The sequence below is a fragment of the Dipodomys ordii genome, unplaced genomic scaffold, assembly GCF_000151885.1.
Source record: "Dipodomys ordii isolate 6190 unplaced genomic scaffold, Dord_2.0 Scaffold303, whole genome shotgun sequence".
Classification (NCBI taxonomy): Eukaryota; Metazoa; Chordata; class Mammalia; order Rodentia; family Heteromyidae; genus Dipodomys; species Dipodomys ordii.
The window spans coordinates 922255-941138 of record NW_012267519.1 but is presented as its reverse complement, the minus strand read 5'-3'; the positions used below and the strand labels follow the sequence as shown (position 1 = coordinate 941138).

The following is an 18884-nucleotide window of genomic DNA, read 5'->3' as shown; positions in this document are numbered from 1 at the left end:
CTGGTCCTACAAGGATAAGTAAGAATTAATTACTTGAAGAAAATTGGTGGTGAGTAAATTCAGCACATGACAGGGAGATGTTTTATTAAATAAATCCCAAACCTATCCCTGAGAGAAAGCCAGATAGGGCCATGAGCAAAAAGGAGGAGGAGAGGCGGGGTTTTAACAGTGATCAAGAACTCAAAAACTAAGATCAGAAAACCTAAGTTCTAATTCCAGATCTTCTGTTTATTAGCTTTATGACACTGAGCAAATTAGTGTACTTCTCTGGTCCTATTATATTTATCAGTGGGATGGGAACCCTTTTCTACTTCACAGATGTGGTAAGAAGATTAAACAAGATCATAAATCAACAGGGCAAAGCACAGTCATTGCGTAAAGTAAGTGTTCGCTAAAAGGCAGTCACGTTTGGAATCTATAAGTCCAACTATTAACTCACATACCAAGTACACAAAGCCTGAAAACCAGTGTGTGGTCATCATAGAATATCCCCCCCCCCGCCCCGCCATATTCTCTTTCTCTCTCAGTGTATGTGGGAGGGGAGGTTTGTACTTTGTTTGTGCTGGCCTCAAGTGATACTCTTTCCTGAGCCTCCTGAGTAGCTGGGACTATAGGTACATGCCACTGTGCCCAGCTGCAATCATTTCCTTTTAGAACTTTCAAATTACTACTACTACTACTATTTTGGGGTGTGGGTGTGTGTGTGCTCACGCACGCGCACACACACGCATGCACACGCATGCATGCACACATGTGCTGGTACTTGGTCCTGGGGTTTGAACTTGGCCTGGGAGCTATTAGCTATTTTTTGCTCAAGACTGGTGCTCTACCACTTGAACCACACCTCCACTTCTGATTTTTCAGTGGTTAGTTGGAGATAAGACTCTAAGAAGCTGGGTTCTGGTAGTTCATACTTATAATTCTAGCTACTCAGGAGGCTGAGATGTGAGGATCATGGTTCAAAGCCAGCCTGGGCAGGAAAGTCTGTGAGAATTTTATCTCCAATTAACCACTAGAAAACTGGAAATGGTGCTGTAGCTCAAGTGGTAAAGCACTAGCCTTGAGCTGAAGTGCTCAGGGACAGTGCCCAGGCCCAGATTTCAAGCCCCACAACAGACAAAAAAAAGTCTAATGGCATTTCCTGCCTGGGCTGGCTTTGAACTGCAATCCTTAGATCTTATCCTTCTGAATAGCTAGGATTATAGATGTGAGACACCAGTACCCTAACAATTTTGTTGTTTTATTAATGTATATTAATTATATAAAAGAATGAGTTTCACTATGACATTTTCACAATGCCATAGTGTTGCATTAATGCAACAAAGTCACTCCTGTATCACCCTCTCATGACTCCTTCTCTCCTCCCCTGCCAGGAATCTCCTACTTTCACATTTAAAAAAAATTCTAGCTTTTGCATGTGAGAAAAAAATCATGTGATATGTGTCTGTGTCTTGTTTATATTGCTTAGCATGATAATCTCTAATGCTATCCATTTTCCTGAATATGACACCATTTTATTCTTTCGGGGGACTATTACTGAGATTTGAACTGAGGGCTTTGTGTTTGCTACACAGGTGCTCTACCACTTGAGCCATACCCTCAGACCTAGTTTAGATCTCTTTATAAGTACAACTCCTTGTTTTATGCAGCACATTGTCTTTATGCAGCACATTCATCTGTTCATGGTCAGCAAGGCTTATTTTGTAACTTGACTAGTGTGAGTAGTGCTGTAATATACATGAGTGTGCAGGTGTCTATTTTAGGCTGCCATACATTCTTTTGGACATATACCCAGGAGTGGCATAGCTGAATCATAAGAGTTCTATTTTAGTTCTTTTTTTTTTTCTGGTCCTGGGGCTTGACTTCAGGTCCTGGACACTGTCCCTGAGTTGTTTTGTTGTTGTGTTTTCTAAAGGCTAATGCTCAATTGTTGTTGTTTTCTAAAGGCTATTACTCAATTGCTTGAGCCATGGCTCCACTCTCAGCTTTTTGGTAGGTAATTGGAGGTAAGTGTCTCAATGACTTTCCTGACTGGGCTAGCTTCCAACCACAATTCTTAGATCTCAGCATCCTGATCAGTTAGGATTATAGGCCTGAACCACTGGCACCAGCTATTAGTTTTTTTAGGAGCCTCCCCACTGATTTCCATAGTCATAGTGGCAATACTTATTTACATTCTCAACAACAAGTTCTTTTTTCCCTCTATATCTTTTTTTTTGTCGGTCCTGGGGCTTGAACTCTGGGCTTGGGCGCTGTCCCTGTGCTCTTCAGCTCAAGGCGAGCGCTCTACCGCTTGAGCCACAGCGCCACTTCTGGTTTTCTAGTGGTTTATTGGAGATAAGAGTCTCACGGACTTTCCTGCCCAGGCTGGCTTTGAACTGTGATCCTCAGATCTTAGCCTCCTGAATAGTTAGAATTACAGGCATGAACCACCAGCTCCCGGCTTCCCCCATATCTTAACCAGCATTTGTTTACTTAATGATGGCCATTCTGTCTAGGATGATATGGAATCCCAATGTCATTTTGATTTGCATTTCCTTTATAGCTGAGAATGCCAAATATTTCTTTGTTTTGAGTATTTTTTATTTTCTTTAAATATCTCAAATATTTCTAAATGTATCTATTAGCCATTGGTACTTTGCTTTTGAGAAGCGTCCAATTCATTTTTTAGTAATAGGATTATTCTTTTGATGTTTAATTTTTGAGCTTTTTTTTTTTAGTGTGGATACTAACCCCTTATATGAATATCAGCATGTATAAGAAGGAAACTACATCCCTATATCTCACCCTGTATAAAAAGTAATTTAAACCGGGCACTGGTGGCTCACGCCTGTAATCCTAGCTACTCAGGAGGCTGAGATCTGAGGATCGCGGTTCAAAGCCAGCCCGGGCAGGAGAGACCGTGAGACTCCTATCTCCAATAAACCACCAGAAAACCGGAAGTGACGCTGTAGCTCAAGTGGTAGTGCGCTTGCCTTGAGCTGAAGAGCTGAGGGACAGGGCCCAGGCCCAGAGTTCAAGCCCCACGACCGAAAAAAAAAAAGAAAAAAAAAGTAATTTAGAAATGTACTCGTTATCTTTCCCATGTTATTGTAACCCCTCTGTATGGTATTTTCACAATTTTAAAAAAAGTAATTCAACATGGATGAAAGATCTAAATGTAAGATCTGAAACACACTACTGGAAAGAAACATAGGAAAAACTCTAGAAGGTATAAGCATAAGCAACAACTTTCTGAGTATACTACAACAGCTCAGGAAATAGAACAAAAGTTGACAAATTAAAATAGCATCAAATTAAAAGCTATTTCTGCACAACAAAGGGAATACCTTTCAGAAGTTTCTAAGCGACTTCAGAATACAACTACGAACTAAGTGATGCAAATGAACACTAGGTGGCGACATTGCAAAGGGAGTCAAGCAGCAGAGGCCAAGTGTCTAAATCAATTTTTCTGTCCTGTGACTGAAAGTTGTATCTTTTCGTATTTATTTCTTTTTCCTTTGTTCCACTGGTATTCAAGCATGCCCATTCCTGCTCAAGGCTGTTTGGAGAACAGTCAGTACTGGACCTGCTTTGCTATTACACACAGAAGAGGTAATGATAATTCACAATGTTCCCAGTTCTTCAGATGCTGGGATTCTAACTCCCATTGTTGGTTGTTTCTTATGCTCTGCCTCAGTGGAGTGGACTGTAAGGGGTAAAGAGAGAAACACAACATTTTTGGGACATCCAGTACTATAATCACAGATTTTCTGTCTCTTTCTTTCTTTCTCCTCTCTCTCTCTTTCTTTCTTTCTTTTCTTTTCTTTTTGTCGGTCATGGGGCTTGAACTCTGGGCCTGAGCACTGTCCCTGAGCTCTTTAGCTCAAGGCTTGCACTCTACTACATAAGCCACAGTGCCACTTCCTGTTTTCTAGTGGTTAATTGGCGATAAGAGTCTCACAGACTTTCCTGCCTGGGCTGGCTTTGAACTGTGATCCAAAGATTTCAGCCTCCTGAGTAGCTAGGATTACAGGTGTGATCCACCAGCACCCAGCTTATAATTATACATTTTCTATAATCACTTTAATTGCTATATAAACTTTGAGAGATGAAAATTACCATTTGTTTTACCCAACATCCTGGCTCAGTAGTTATTAATATCATTGGTAATTATTTCTGGTATACACCCAACACTACCACAGAATTTTCAGATAATTCCAATATAATATTTCATTTGTAATTTCCTTTTTTCACTCAAGTCTGACATTCTACCACTTGAGCCACACTTCCAGTTCTATAAACTGTAATTTCAACATAGTTTATATATCATAATGACAGATAACCTCCCTCCCCACAGTTCTGTCAGACCTAGTATAGAGAATGGAAAGTAGGGTATAAATTGACATGCTCTTTAACAGTTTGAACCATCAGGGGTTAGTGACACATTGTATTCATGGGAGAGTAAGGCTAAAGGAGACTCTCAAATTTCTGCTTTAGACATCTAGATGGACACTAAGTACAGTATAGAAAACACAAGAAAGAGGTCGTGTTTGAGGAAGGAGATGAAATAGCTATATTTGAAGTATCTGTGAGCATTTAGGCAGAGTGCATAGGAATCTGGAGGACTGGAAGCAACTCTAGGTGGTGTTGCACACTGACGAATGCCTAGTAGATAAGTGATACAAGTCATAAGTGTGGATCATTCAATCGCATAGCAATTGCTGTATAAGAAGAGTATGGATAACAAATTCCAGTAGTAAAAGTAAAAGTAAAAAGAGAGTATAAGAAATGTGTCACTTTAGTAGACTGAGACACAGCCGGGCAGGTAAAAGAAAAAATAGGTGAAGGTGGTATGCATCTGTCAGGAAGAGTTAGTAGTCAATTGGGTCCAGTGCTGAAAAATCCAGTGCAGGAAACACTGAAAGTATTCATTGTATCTAACAACAGACAGTGGTAGCTTTACCTCACAGTTTGTAGTTTCAATGGAGTGCCAAGAAGTGTGACCAGATTGCAGTTTACAGTTTAAGGGGTGCATGGAAGTGGTGGGCTGTAACACATGGCTTCTATTAACCATCCAATAACCGTGCCCCTGTGTACTCTTCTACTCTTGAATCTGGTGGACCTTAAATGAATGCAAAAAAAAGTGATGCTGTTTGACTTCCAAGGGTGGATTATTTCTTTTTTAAAAGCTGTGCAACTTTTACCATGGTCTTTTGTAGCCCTCAACAATCACATAAAGAATCTGACCATGGTGTTGGAGGCATAGCTCAGTTGGTAGAATGTTAGTCAATGAGCAAAAGTGGCAGGTACTGGGTTTGAGTCCCGGTCTCAGACCTAAAAAGAAATCTGACCACCTTGCTAATGAGACCAAGTGGACGAGTCTCAACAAGACATGGAAAGAGTGCAGCCCAGTTAGGCTCAGATTTCTGGATATCCCTTCCAAGTTGGCAGGCTTATAAATGAAGCCATTTTGGACCCTCTAGACCAACCTAACCAGTCAGCTGGATACCATAGAGTAGCCCTAGTAAATACCACATGAATAAGAAAAATGGTACGGTCAGACTTGCCTAGATTCCTTACACACACAATCATAAGATAATCAAATGACTGCTTTCAGTCCCAATTTGGGGGATGATTTATTCTACAAGAATGTATAACTAGCATTCAGAGTTAAAGCAGTGAGACTACCAGTGCATGTTATACTTACAATAATCTTGGAAAGGGAAGGATGTGATGACAGCTGGAGGCACACATGCACTGAGGGGAGAAATTTTGTGAAGATAGTAGAGACTTGGGAATGTGTATATGCTGATGGGGAAGTTCTAGGAAAAAGAAAAAGATGCAGAAAAAAGGAGGAGATAACTAATGCATGTGATTTCTGAGAAGGGAAATAATGAACTTCAAACAGAAACACTGATCTATGGAACAAGGGTAGTAGGACACTGCAGCTTCTGCAATAGAGGGTCTTTCCTCCTCTGTTTTTGTTTTGTTTTCTCTTTTGTCTGTCTGGGGCTTGAATTCTGGGCCTGGGCACTGTCCCTCAGCTCTTCAGGTCAAGGTTAGCACTCTACCACTTGAACCACAGTGCCACTTACAGTTTTCTGAGTGGTTTATTAGAGGTAAGAGTCTCATGGACTTTCCTTCCTCGAGCTGGCTTTGAACCATGATCCTCAGATCTCAGACTAATGAGTAGCTAGGATTACAGACTTGACCAACCGGCAACTGGATTATCTTTCCTCCTCTGGATCTTTAAAAATATCAAGCTTTCAGCCTTAAGCTGGTGGTTCATGCCTGTAATCCTAGCTACTCAGGAAGCTGAAATCTGAAGATCACTGTTCAAAGGCTGCTCAGGCAGAAAAGTCTGTGAGACACTGATCTCCAATAAACCTCTAGAAAACCGGAAGTGGTGCTGTGGCTCAAGTGATAGAGTGCTTGCCTTGAGCTGAAGAGCACAGGGACAGCGCCCAAGCCCAGAGTTCAAGCCCCACAACCGACCAAAAAATATACATACATACATACATACATATATATATATATATATATATATATATATATATATATATCACGCTTTCTCACATATTAGAGTCAAGGGACTCTATGAAGGTTAATTTGGAAGTAATGGATCTCTCCAGAACGGTTGATTGGCTGTCTAAATTAGTGAATGAACTCAGGCCAGAAAACAATTGGAATCTACATCCTGAGGCTAGAATCCAAGTTGTTTTCTGCTGAATCTATGCATGCACATTAAAGCCAATCTTTGACAGAATGAGCTTGTTTGGCTGGGTTCAGTTGTCTTGAAAAATAAGATAGGGTTTATTTCTACTGCTTCTGGGACAATTACTGAGTTCTTTCCTAGGGAAAGTGCTGTTGATATTATAACCCTACCTCTTGCTGTTCCCCTGTCAGCAGGGATTAAGTACTGGGTTGGATTGGTGGTGGATGGCTGTTTGTACCATAAAGTCCCTTTGCCTTCACTTTTGACAGCTACAGCCTTTCATATACTGGTAAGGAAAGGCTGCATCTCAGAAAAGTGGAATAGCAAGAATAGATCGTTTTTAAAGCTTTCTATTATGAAAAATTAGAAATACACAAAAATGAGAAAGACTATTATTAGGCACCTTCATATTGCCCAGCTTCAATAATTAGCAATTTCTGCTCATTATTTTATTTTATTTTTTATTTTTTGGGGGGGTCCGGTCGTGGGGCCTGTACTCTTGGCCTGGGTGGTGTCCCTCAGCTCTTCAGCTCAAGGCTAGTGCTCTACCACTTGAGCCACAGTGCCACTTCCAGCTTTTTTCTTTTTGCTTATGTGGTGCTGAGGAATCGAACCCAGGGCCTCATGCATGTTGCTGAGGAATCGAACCCAGGGCCTCATGCATGCAAGGCAAGCACTCTACCACTGAGCCACCTTCCTAGCCCAGTACTAATTATTTTAAAAAGTACATGGGGAAAGGGAGGGATAGTGGGAGAGAAACGAAGGAGTGGGTAACAATGTTGGACAAGAAATATATTACCTTATGTAACTGTAATCCCTCTGCACATCACGTTTACAACAAAAAATAAAATTTTAAAATGCAATATGTACATGTATGTATGTGTGTGTTGTTATATAGAGAGATAGAGATATAGTTGATCTTCATTATTGACAGATTTCAGATCTGCAAATTTGCCTGCTTGAAAAAATTTATGTGTTACCTCACCATCTGTACTTGAAGTACTTTCATGGTCATTCATGGATCTGCAGAATGACAAAAAATTAGTTCCCAGGCACTCAGTGTTCCCAGTGCTGAGGTTGGATAGGGGACACACTGCCTTTGTTGTTATAGCTCTTTATGCTATAAATGTCCTTTTCATGGTCTATTTAATACCACATTTTGTACCTTTTGTTGGTGATTCTACTGTTTCAGTGATCTCTAATTATAGTTCTAAAGTGTTTTCTAGTGCTCTAAATACCAGAAGGCTATGATGTGCTTTCTTTGGAAGAATTATATGCATTCCAGCATGAGTTATAATGTTGTTGGCTATGAGTTCAGTGTTAATGAATCAATACTGTGGTATATCCAGAAAAAAGAAGAGTAAATTTGCCAGTCTCTATGTGAGGATGCTCTGAAAAGTGCTAAAATAATATCTTTATTGAGTGATATAGCTGCTAAATTTGTGGCTTTGTGAGATGATGATTGATTGGAAAACACTGAGTAGACAGCATTGTTACCAGACTGAAAAATCAAGATTTTCAGTAAAACCCTGTGTTACTCATGCTAAGGAAAATGTCAAACCCTTCTTGCCTGGTCTTCTGTTATGAATATTGCATATAATTTCTCATTTTAAGAAATATATGCTAAACAAGACATCTCTAACATACACACTGTTATGTATTGACTGTTTTAAGGAAATGAGATCAGAGGCTTACAGGAACCCTACTTTTCCACTAAGAGCTGTAGAATATTTGCACTTACATTTTTTCTCTGTGATTGGAAGCTTTTTATTTCTAAGTCAGTGTGCTATACCAACCAATTTTAATGTTGTTTTGATTTGCTTTTTTTGAGACAAGTTCTATGTATGTATACCAGACAGGTGTCAGACTTGAAATCCTCCTGCCTCAGCCTTCCAACTGCTAGAATTACAGGTGTAAACTGGCTCATCAATAAAAAAAATGAGTCAGTAAACCATTTTTCCATTTACCCCTCTACCTGGCCCTTGGGCTTCCTCATCTTCTTGGTTTACTAGCTCCCATCTGACAGAAAGGAGAAGTATTAGGTAGATTGGAACAAAAGTGGCAGACATCACATGTGGCAGATAACATGTGGTCTATCATGACACTTCCCATAGTGCCTCAGGATCTTTCTCCATTCTTCTCCTTCCCATAATGCTGTGAGTTCATGCTCAAACATTTCTTCCTATAATGCTCTGTGTGGCTGCTCAACCAATGAAAAGAACTTGGACAGTGCATAACCCAGAGGAGGAGGTATGAGAGACCTATATTATAAAAAGCACTCTATGAAGTCATATGCTGGTGGCTCACACCTGTAATCCTAGCTACTCAGGAAGCTGAAATCTGAAGATGATGATTCAAAGCCAGCCCAGACAGAAAAGTACCCATGAGATTCTTATCTCCAATTAACCACTCAGAAAATAAGAAGTGGTGCTGTGGCTCTAAATGGTAGAGCACTAGCCTTGAGCAAAAGAGCTGAGGGACAGCGCCCAGGCCCCAAGTTCAAGCCCCATAGCTGACCAAAAAGAAAAAAATAACACTTTATGAGAGAACTCCATTGAGCTCCTCTTTGAGGCTCCTCTCCTAAATAGAGTCTCACTACTTTATTTCATGGCTTTTCTTTCACTTTCAAAATAAACTTAGTCTGTTTACCTTAAATACTTTCTTGCCATTTAATTCTTTAGTGGATGGAGAATATGAATTCATTCCTCTAAGATAGCATCATTATGAAAATTTCAGGCTAATACAGACATAGATGCAAGAATCCTGAACAAAATATTAGCAAGTTGAATTCAGCAGTGTACAACAATTATAATAAATCAGGACTGAAATGGGTTTATTGCAGATATTTCTAGTTGGCTTATGATTTAAAAGCAAACAACATCATTTAACACATGAATGGAAAAAGGAAAATAATATGACTGTGTTAATAGATACAGAAAACCATTTGATAAAATTCAACAATTATTGGTGACTTTAAGAACTTACAGTAAATGGGAGAAAACATCTGTTTTGTTTTTTATTTCTGTTTTGTTATTGATACTAGGCTTTGAACTCAGAGCCTTGCACTGGCTTGGTTGATTGCTCATAGCAGGCATTCTACCACTTGATCCACATCTCTAGGTAAAATAATTATTTTTGTTGGCCGTGGGGTTTGAACTCAGGGTCTGGGCACTTTCCTTGAGCTCTTTGCGCAAGGATAGCACTCTACCACTTTGAGCCATAGCACCACTTCCAGTTTTCTGGTGGTTACTTGGAGATAACAGTCTCAGAGACTTTCCTGCCTGGCCTGGCTTTGAACATCAATCCTCAGATCTCAGCCTCCTGAGTAGCTAGAATTACAGGCATGAGCCACCTGCATCCAGTAAAAGAATTGTTTTTATTATCTTTAAGTCATTGTACAAAGGGGGTACCATTTAACAAAGGAGTTTATGATTACAATGCGTCTCGATCAAAGTCATCCCTTTCAACATTCTTACCCTTCCTTTCCCTATCCACTCATTTCCTCATTATTCTTAATTTTCTAGGATATACATTGGGCTCTAAACTGCATTTTCCCCTCCCTTCTTTTCATTCCTCTAGCTCCTTGACCTCACCCCTCCGCTTTCAAGTGCCAGCTTCCTGGTGTTTATTTTGTTGAAATTTGACTTTGACTTTCTATTTGAGTTCTTCCTTGAATCTACCATATTTCAGTTAATATATTTGTGTATACTTGCAGACCACCCAACATAGTTACTTATAAGTGTATAAGCTAAATTTAGCTTCTATATAAGGGAAAACATGCATCTTTTTAAAAAAATACGTTTTCTATTGTAAAAATACTGTACAGAGGGGTTACAGTTACATGAGTAAGATAATGGGTACATTTCTTATCAAGCATTGTTACCTCCTCCTTTGTTTTTCTCTTGCCATCCCTTCCCTCCCTACCTCCCCAACTCCTCCCTCCCCCCTCCCTCCCACAAGTTGTAAAGTTTGTTTTCAACATAGTGTCTTGTACATCTCACTGTTACAATGGATCAAAAAACATACACCCTTTGTCTCTCATAGCCTGACTTAATGTCATTTTTCCAGGTCTTTCAAATTATTTACAAATGGTAAAATATCATTTTTTTCTAAATGATGAATAAAATTCCATTTTGTAGATATACCATATTTTCTCGATCCATTTGTCCACTGAGGGGCATCTGGGATGATTCCAAATGGTATGTACTAAAATCCTGCAGCAAATGTCTTTCTCTACTTTGCTGAATGTAGACTCCTTGGACTAAGGATGCAGATCAGTGGTATAGCTGTACTTGCTCAGTGCTTATATGATCCTGGGTCTGATCTCCAGCACTAAGAAAACAAAGTCCCTTGATTTCAGGAATAAGACAAAGACGCCTTTGCTGGGTACTGGTGGCTCATGACTACAATCCTAGATACTTAGGAGGCTGAGATGTGAAAATCGGGGTTCAAAGCTAGCTTGCGCAAGAAAGTCCATTATCTCTAATTACCACTCAAAAACCACAAGTTGTGCTGGGCTCAAAACAGTAGAGAACTAGCTTGATTTCAAACCCCAAGACTGACCAAAAAAAAAAAAAAGACAAAGATGTTCCCCTACTACTTCTTGCATTTTTAGTTCTGACTAGCACAGTGAGGCAATAGACAAGTAAAAATAAGTATATATGGCTTGCAAAACAAGAAATAAAAATTACCATTTGTAGATATGTATCCACGGCAGCCTGTTCTCCAGGAAGGATGATGAAATTTTTGCAAGTCTGTCCTCACAGCTCTGACTTGTTGTAGCTGGGTGATGTTAGGTGGGTTGCCTCACTTCTCTATGTCTTGATTTTTTCATTTGTACAATTTTGATGTTTCTTATTTTCAGAGTGGAAACACTGAAAAAAATCACTTATCACTTATTAATAGGATATTTTAAATATTTCACATTGATAAGATGCTGCGAAAACTGGGGTGGAAGCAAGGCTCTAGGGGCTCACACTGATAATCCGAGCTAATCAGGAAACTGAGATCTGAGGATTGGGGTTCAAAACCAGCCAGACAAGAAAGTCCGTGAGACTCTTATCTCCAATGAACTACTCAGAAAAGGCCTGAAGTGGCACTGTGTCTCAAGTGGCAGAGACTAGCCTTGAACAGAAGGTCAGAGACAGCACCCAGACCCTGAGTTCAAGACCCAGGGTTAGTGCACGCATGCGTGTGCATGGGTGCATGCGCATACACACACACACACACACACACACACACACACACAAAGTGGGGTAAACTTATAGAAGCTTTTTCCTAGTCAAATATTTCCCTGGTTAATTTAGAAATATACTGAGCCACAATAAGAAAAATTTGAAAAAGAAGTATAAAGAACAGTAATGTACATTATCAAATAAAATCTGGTATTGGAATTAAGAGAGCAAAATCAATATGTAACAACAGTATCAAAATATTGACTATATATCTGTGTACCTTCAAAAAGCACTTTGAAAATGTTTAACAAAGCCTACATTTGCAATAGTATACAAAATCAGGGATCTTGAACTAAACAATAAAAGATGTACCAAAGTTCAAGTGACAGTTATAAAGCTTTATTTACAATGTAAACTTTGTAAGCCAACAGAAAATCTTGAACACTGATTTGTAGAAGTGAGAACTTTAGTATATAGTCTGATAGCATCTGTTCTATGATCTAGTAATTCCATTCCTAGATGTATACTGTGTGTATACATGCATACCTGGAGACATAAAGCCTGGTTGTGGCAACATTTTCCATAATTATCCTAAACTGGACACAAATAGTCTAAAACAGTGGCATGGTTGATTTCTTTTAAGTTCATAAAATGGAATGTTGTAATACAACATTGATAAAGCAAAGCTATATGTAATGTTGTATCTCAGATGCACAATTCTAAGGGAAATGAGCCAGAAAAGGGAGGATGCATACAGCATTGTTCTATTTATATGAAGTTGAAAACCAAAACTACAGTATTTGGGGATCCATATTTACAGAGCAAAGTCAGAAATTAAAATAAGACATACATGGGCCAAACTGTCATTGAGCATAGCTTCCTTTGGGAGCACTGCTTGGGCAGAGACCCACAGGATTTCTGAAAGTGTTCTATTTCTTAATCTTTATGGTGGGTTGCATTGTAAGAATTTATTGAACTATGTGTTTACATTTTATGTACTTTACTGAATTTTATTTTTTTTTGTTGGTCGTAGGGCCTGAACTCTGGGCCTGAGTGCTTGTCCCTCACTCTCCAGCTCAAGGTTAGAGCCCTACCACTGAGCCACAGCACCACTTCTGGCTTTATTCTGCTTATATGGTGCTGAGGAATGGAACCCAGGGCCTCATGCATACGAGACAAGCACTCTACCACTGAGCCAACTTCTCAGCCCTTTACTGAATTTTTTTTTATCTTAGAAACTTTTAGGACATGAGCATCAATCTCAAGGTTCATTTGTGAGAATGAAAATATAAAATAATGTAGAGCTCCCAGTATGTTCCTGGCATTATATAAGACTTTGTTAAATGTTAGTTATCTAAGCACAATAGAAACTTGCTATCTTTCTTATTTGTTGTCAACCTTACTTCCTTTTCATTGTTTCTTGCTCATATTTCTGTTTGTTTTTATTTCTGATAATACTGTATTCTGAATTAGATAGTTCCTTTAGACTTTATATTATTGCTTTAATCATAGAACATGCTATTCTACTAGAGATTGAGTAAAAATATATTTTGTTATAGTTTTGAAAGGAGTTGCTGCCAGGCACTGGTGGCTCATGACTGCAATCCTAGCAAAACAAGAAGCTGAGATTTGAGCATGGTGGTTCAAAGCCAGCCCAGGCAGGAAAGTCTTATTTCCAATTAACTACTAGAAAATTGGAAGTAGCACTGTGGCTCAAAGTGTAGAGCGCTATTCTTGAGCAAAAAGAACTCAGGGACAGCACCTCAGGGACAGCACCCAGGCCCTAAATTCAAGCACCATGACTGACAAAAATAAATAAATCAATAAATAGAAGTTGCTTTTAAACATGTGATTATTTGTTTCATCAAAAATTATTTATTAGCTGGGCGCTGGTGGCTAAAATCTTCTTTTTCTGATATCCTAATCTCAGTCATAAAAGCATGTACAGTTTATGCTTAGTTAAGTTCCAAATGGGCCTGGATTTCTTAGACAGCAACCACAGTGTAAGGTCAAAAACCTGGGGTGGCCGGGCACTGGTGGCTCATGCCTGTAATCCTAGCTACTCAGGAGGCTAAGATCTGAGGATTGTGGTTCAAAGCCAGCCCTGGCAGGAAAGACCGTGAGACTCCTATCTCTAATAAACCACCAGAAAACCGAAGTGGCCCTGTAGCTAAAGTGGTAGAGCCCTGGACTTGAGCTGAATAGCTAAGGGACAGTGCTCAGGCCCAGAGTTCAAGCCCCATGACCTACAAAAAATTATTTGTTGAGGGCTGGGAAGGTGGCTCAGTGGTAGAGTGCTTGCCTCGCATTCATGAGGCCTTGGGTTTAATTCCTCAATACTACATAAGTAGAAAAAGCCAGAAGTGGAGCTGGGCTCAAGTGGTAGGGCACTGGCCTTGAGCTGAAGAGCTGAGGGACAGCACCCAGGCCCTGAGTTCAGGCCTCACGACCAACAACAAAAAGAATTATTTATTGAATTTGCATTTTTTGTCAGTCATAGAGCTTGAACTTAGGGCAAGGGTGCTATGCCTGAGCTTTTTCACTTAAGGCTATCACTCTACTACTTTGAGCCACAGTGACACTTTCAGTTTTCTGGTGGTTAATTGGAGATTAGAGTCTCATGGACTTTCCTATCCAGGCTGGCTTTGAACTGCAATCCTCAGAGCTCAGCCTCCTGAATAGCTAGGATTATATGTGGGAGCCTAGCTGAATTTACCATTTTACCTGCACGTATTTATGGGGTATGTTGGAATAATCTACTACATGCATATAATATATGCTGATCAAATCAACATGATTAGCATTTACATCATCTTAGATAACTGAAAAATGCTTTAACATAGTACTTGTACATATTTTTTAGATAAACCTATATGTCAATACATGTATATAATATGTAATGATAAATCAGTATAAATAATGCTTCCATCTCCTTGTCATTACTTTGCATTTGGATCCTTGGGGCTCCTCTCCTAGTAATTCTTAAAATATTTGTAACAGCATATTGGGAACTATAGTCACCTCCACTGTACTCTGGAAAAATAGAACTTACTGTTTTTGTCTAACTGTAGTAACAAAATACATGATTAAGGAATAATAAGCATACAATTATATAAAATCTACATTTACTTCTCAGATTTATCTGGAATTCATACTTAGTGTCATCAGAAAATTAAACTTAACTTTTTCCAATCAGGCAATAAAGATCTCCCCAGCACCTCTAAAGGAACAATTCATTTCTTCCTCTACAGACTTCTGCCACCATCTCCCTTGGCATATGCAAAATTCAGAAGCATTTGCACTATAAAGCTCAGACCTGAAACAGGGTACTTGAGCTAAACAGAATAATGTAACTCAGAAGTGAGGAGGTTATGGTTGCCAGAAAGTAGGTAGAATATCAGTCACAAGGAAAGAAAGAGTAGGTAGAAATAAGCCTCTGTCAAACAAATGTCCTTAAAAATTCCATCCTTGGAGCCAGGTGCTGGTGGCTCACTCCTGTAATCCTAGCTACTCAGGAGGCTGAGATCTGAGGATTGTGGTTCAAAACCAGCCAGGGTAGGAAAGTCTGTGAGACTCTTATTTCCAATTAACCACCAGAAAACGTGAAGTGGCGCTGTGGCTCAAGTGGTAGAGTGCTGGCCTTGAGCTGAAGAGCACAAGGACAGTGCCCAGGCCCAAAGTTCAAGCCCCACGACCGACAAAAAAAATTCCATCCTTGTGTATGACACATGACCACTTACTGCTATGACATTTGTCTCATGATGTCTATAGATTATATTTTCTTCACACATCATCTCCATATAAAACCACTTCAAGGAGTGCTGTGCATATAAGAACTAACACAAATAAAGGACATAGATTTTGAGGCTCCTTTAGTCCCATGTTTCATCCTTGGTTCCACAGCTAAATACCTACATAGTCGTTTGTAAATTTCCTAACTTTCTAGCATTTTACCTCCTCTGAAATGTGTATAGATTAATAGTAATTAGCTGTAGGTTCGAAATTGTACTAGCTTTCCATTGCCATAACAAAATACTTGAAAGAACACATTTATAGGAGGAAAGGTTTATTTGGCTCATTGTTTGGTCCCAATATTCCTATCAAGGGTGTATACCCAATGACCTAACTTCAATCTACTAGCCCCCACATCCTAAAAATTTTACTACCTCCCAATAGCTGGTGGCCAAGACTTTAGCCTCTATAGGATATTTAAAATCTAAACCATAACAAATCCCTATCTAAATGAGTTTCTATGGAGCTAATTCATTTAAAAGTCCAGCATGGTACTTAATGACCTTTAAGCGAATCACAATTGTCATGATTTAAAATTTTATCTCTCTTATGTTAGGATTAAGAAAGAAGATTCAGCAGAGGAGACTGGGAAAAAAACTGGGACAGAGAAATGCATAAGACTGATGTCATGGAAAGAAGAGAATATATCATCAAGGAGGAAGATAATGCAAAAGAAGGTCACTCAAAGGCTAGCTTCTCCTGACAAGGCAAAAGATTAATTTGTACCTCTTAGGGACTGAAGTGAAAAAGAAAAAAAAAGTAATTTTGAATGAAGGCTATCAGACCCAACATCTCCTAAAAAGCCTTTCACTTAATCACATTTGTGAGCCTAAGACTTCTGTGTCTTCCTTTGAAAGGAGGGACATATTTTTGGTTGTTCACTTTTGAGACAGGGTCTTGCTATATAGGCCAGGTTGGCTTTGAATTTGTGGTCCTGCCTCAGCATGTTGCATGGACCATAGTGCTACCTGGCTGGTATGTATCTTGAATAAAGGAAAATCTAGTGTCACACAAAGTGAAATAGAAAGTACAGTGTATCAACTTTGTCTGGGTCAGTGGCTCACAGCTGTCATCCTAGCTACTCAGGAGGCTGAGATCTGAGGATCATGGTTCAAAGCCAGCTCAGGCAGGAAAGCTTGAGACACTCTGATCTCCAATTAATCACCAAAAACCCAGAAGTGGAGCTGTGGCTCAAGTGTGAGAGTGCTAGCCTTGAGCACAAAGCCCTAGGGACAGCAACCAAGCCCTGATTTCAAGCCCCAGGACTGGTACAATAAAAGAGGGGAAAAGGAAGGATAAGCTTTGCATCATTTTTGGTGAAATAAATACAGAGCTTCAAGGCTGTACAACAGGACAAGGAATAAAAGGGGATGAAATAGAGTAGCAATGCTGTGATTTATACTGAACCTCAGAGTTAACTCCAAGGAAAACGAGGGTAGTGGTAAGTATGGAACTTGTTTCTTTTTTACTTTATCTCATTTTGAAAGAAATCATGACAGCATAAACTGTAAATCTGGGTAAATAACTTAACATTTGAAGGGTAAATGTAAGAAAAGGTGACCAGGAAAAGCAGGAAGTGGAATAATACTCTAATCTGACATAGATGATCTAATAGTATTTTTCTTTTTCTTTTCTTTTCTTTCTTTTTTTTCTTTTGGTCAGTCATGGGGCTTGAACTCTGGGGCTGGGTACTGACCCTTAGCGCTTCAGCTCAAGGCTAGCACTCTACCACTTGAGCCACAGCACATTTCCAATTTTCTGGTGGCTTATTGGAGGTAAGAGTCTCACAGGCTTTCCTGTCCAGGCTGGCTTCAAAGCATGATCTTCAGATCTCAGCTTCCTGAGTATCTACGATTACAGGTGTGAGCCACCAGTGCCTGACATGTAATGGTATTTTTAAGGGCAGATGGGGTGGGGTGAGTAGAAATAAAGTAGTACACACAATCCTGTGGATTTGCTGGTCCTGGAGGTGCCTCCTGACTGGCATGGGGGAGGGACACTTTAACTCTGGAGGGATGGAAGTGGCTGCCAGAGTTGCTCCAGAGAGATGCTGGCAGTGAGACTATTAAGCCTTTGCCTCTGTCAGTTCTCAACTAAAAGTCCTGGGTTTGAGGCCTGCAGGCAGGCCATCCCAGTCTTCTTCAGTCTTGAGGGTTACTCAGTAGGGGCAACTTGGAGGATATGTGGTACTGGGCAGGACACAGGAAACTGAGCCTCTTCATCTCCATTAACAGATGAATGTTGGCTCCAGGGGAAAGGACAGTTGTAGGTGACATCATGTGATAGGGATGGAACAGGACAAGAGACCAGGGGGGAAGCATTGCTGAGGAGGGCAATTCTGGAAGAAGCACTCACTCCAAGGCAGGCTGTGGGTATGGCAACCCAGAGAGGCTGCAGTAGGGCCTTAGCCTGCACCCTCTTCTCCCCCACTGTGTAAGCCATAGTCTGCTAATGTGGATTCCCAACACCAACCCACCCCAGACCACATAGCTCAAGATTGTGTGTAAAACCTGTGCTGTACAATTCCTACCAGCCTTTCTGTCGCTGTCAGTGTAGACCTGTGCTGATCATGTCCTCTCCCTTTCCTCCTCTCCCCTACGACAGCTGGATGCTTCCTCTCCCACACACAGCAGCTCCCACTGCTGCACACTTTGTCTCCTCAGTCCAGGGAAGGAAGCACCAATGTTTCAGGAAAAACCCTCCAATCTTCAGTGTTCATTTCACTCTGTTCCAAACCTTAAATGAAAGCATCCCCACCCCTTTGTCAGTCTTTTCTGTTTATCACAGGAACTAATGAACCTATAAGGAACTAGTATAGCTCAGGGACAAAACTCAGATGTCATCACTCTCTGATCTCTGGACAACAGATGAGGTGCCTTTCCTAGTGTGAATCAGAATGAACTCTTTATTCGTGTGTGTGTGTGTGTGTGTGTGTGTGTCCCTGTCCATACTATGGATTGAGCTCAAGGCCTCCTTCTTGCTTGACTTGCTTTCTCAGCTGGCACTCTGCAACTGGAGACATGCTTCTAGGTTGTCTTTTTGCTGGTTAATTGGAGATGGAGTAGCCAAGACTTTTCTGCCTAGGCTGGCTTTGAACACAATCATCTAAACCTCAGCCTTCTGAATACCTGGGATTATGGGCCACTGGAGTCTGACTCACTATTCTATTTTTGTTGCCCTCCCCACTTGTCATTTGAGAGCACTAGAGCATTATTAATCAG

The 18884-nt window shown here is 40.2% G+C and overlaps 1 protein-coding gene across 1 annotated transcript in view; it reads left to right on the top strand.

Annotated features, from left to right (window-relative positions):
* Positions 1-3519: 3519 nt before the first annotated feature.
* The window catches only part of Slc25a53 (solute carrier family 25, member 53), a 30697-nt gene continuing 15332 nt past the window's right edge, over positions 3520-18884 (top strand). The window contains exons 1-2 of the mRNA XM_013036579.1: positions 3520-3594; positions 16220-16340. The gene's annotated coding sequence lies outside the window, so the exon portion shown is untranslated. The remainder of the gene's footprint in view (positions 3595-16219; positions 16341-18884) is intronic.